Below are 2,732 nucleotides of genomic sequence, written 5' to 3'. Positions count from 1 at the left end.
GTTCTTAGGTTAAAATGAATGGATATCAATAATGGAGAATCTTCAACTTATGAAAAATTGAGTAAACTTCATCTTGATTTGTTTGGCAGCTCATATTTAACAGAAATATGATATGTATTGGGTATATACCATCTATTACTAGAAAGTTTAATAAAAGTAGTGCTGCATTTAAGCACACCAGTAAGTATTTTGTTGTTTTTGGCTGAGTTTAAGGATGTGAAGAATTTCAAAGCAACTTAGGTAACAACCATTTAAGAATATGGTAGGACATCTCAGTCTTATGACAGAAGCTTTGCTCATATTTTGAATTTGAATTTTACCCATTTCAACTCAAAACAATTTGATAAACGTAAGAAATATGGATATGATAGGGAAAGGGTAAAATTACAAGTGAGTATATTTCTGATAAGGCAAGACTTTTGGTCTTTTTGTTATTGCTGTCGTTATGAACATGTTTGGTGCATTTTGATTTTGGTGATTTGGGTATATCCTGTTTTCCTGTTTTCAGTTAAGAACATTTACTAATAGCTGGGTGATGGTGATGCACCCCTTTAATCCCAGCACTTGGAATACAGAGGCAGTGGATATCTATGAGTATGAAATCAGCCTGGTCTACAGAGTTAGTTCCAGGACAGGCTCCAAAGCTACAGAGAAACCTTGTTTCAAAGAACCGAAATAGCAAAACAAAAAACAAAAAAAAAAACAAAAAAAAAACAAAAAAAAAAAAAAACTCATTAATAACAAAATTATGGAAGGAAAACACTCCTGTATGTCAGTGAAACATAACAGTCTCCCAAAACCACATTTGTCTGTTATAAGTCTATAACTTTGCTTTTATGCTAGTGTAAGCAATTAGGTTGGCATTGTGTTCAATTACCTCTTCATCTTCTTAAATCAATTTGACAATCTATCTCTTTAATCATCCAGAGAAATATATATGCATTTTCTCCCATGAGACTTTCTAGTGGTAGAAACATAGCAATAGTAATCTATAAAAATAAGCAGATACTAATTGAAAATTTTTGTGTTCATTAAGTTTCATGTTTCTTCTACAGTATATATCTAGGATTTTAAACTATTCATTTGATTTGCATGACAATATTTCAGAAGAAAATAAATAGTCCATCATCTAGTAATAAAGAACAAACTATTATTATCAAAACTTTCGTAGAGATTTCCTTTACAGCAAGCATGTGTCAAAGTTGTATTATTCTTTGGTTAATTGCTTATAATAGAATTTTCTGGATGTTAAGGCAGGTATTGAGATCAGAATCTCTATATTTCTACTACCAAAGAACTAATTCTCCTAACAAAAGTCATTGGTGGTAGAAAAGATGAGATAAATGCCTTTCGTTATACCTGGTGCAAGATAATGTGTGCCACTAAAACCTAGGATCCCTGTATTCACATGTTCTTTTTCCCTGAATCAGAAACATTTTTCTTCTTATTTTCTTAAGTGATAGATTATCTGATTTTGTTGAACTTTTCACTATTATCTTTATATAGTTTATCTAGTTGATGTATTTGAACTACATTCTACTCCTAGTTTTAAGTAGCAACTTAAAAAGACAAGAAAAATCTAACCCCTGAGACATGTAGCATTTGAACAAATAAAAGAGACTTGATAGTTGAAGAATACTTAGTTTCTGCAGAGGCTACTACTATTAATGCCACTGCAGAGACAATAACAATAAAGTTAATGAAGTCTTTTTATCTTTATGTCTCCAATGCATACAATAATAACTGAGTCAGACATATTTTTGTTTGGTCATATCAGTTGTAAAATTGATATTCTTGGGAGATTAATTATATGACAGCAACGACGTGTGTAGAGGGGTTATTGCTACTATGATATTGACTAGGAATATGGAAGATGTCTGAATTAATATGACTAGTTGGATTGCTTCTATTATTTATAAATCAATCATTAAAGTTAAATGGTGGAGTACTGCTTTGAACTCAGAAGTCTCACTATTAACGTCAATGTTGAATACTGTGTTTTTAACCGAAAACATAATTACAAAAATCTCCACAAACATACAACCAAACAGTAATTCCTTTCAAAAAGGTTGTACTAAACTTCAAATATCCACATGACAACCAAAACTCTACCCTGATATTTTATCTACTTTATCATTTTAGAGTTATTAATTCCTAAAAATAATGATATACTTTTGACCGATAAATATTTGGTTTTTATTGTTTTATAATTTCTTCAGGAGATTAATGCTGAAATGATTTTCAGTGATCACACATTTATATTTTTATTATTATTGTTATTAATTCCATATAGATCCAATTACTAAGGTTTTCATTGACTTCATTAAGCTATCTCCTTGGTAATCTGAACTGACTATCTTAAAATATACTAAACAAAATCTAATTTCTCAAATTGTCTTAATTTCTTTAACCCTTTCCTGGACAATTATCACAATAAAAAAGCATAATATATTTTTGGAACTCAACATTTATTTTTCCTTTTTAAATAAATATGTCTTATATTGTACTTATTTTAAAATACAGAAAACAGTTAAACCTGAACTACTTAGATAATGATTTTTGTAATATTTTTCTAATATACAACAAGAAATGAGGAGCAAAATATATTCATTTTAATATTTGAACAGATTAGACAAGGTGTTCTTTATTAAAATATTTATTTATTCTTATTTTATGTGTATAAGTGTTTCTGCAGATATATGTCTGTATGCAAGTTGTACATGGAGGCCAGA

The sequence above is a fragment of the Microtus oregoni genome, unplaced genomic scaffold, assembly GCF_018167655.1.
Source record: "Microtus oregoni isolate MIOR12 unplaced genomic scaffold, Mior012 000052F_ref0000163, whole genome shotgun sequence".
NCBI classification, from domain to species: Eukaryota; Metazoa; Chordata; class Mammalia; order Rodentia; family Cricetidae; genus Microtus; species Microtus oregoni.
This window is presented reverse-complemented; position numbering follows the sequence as displayed.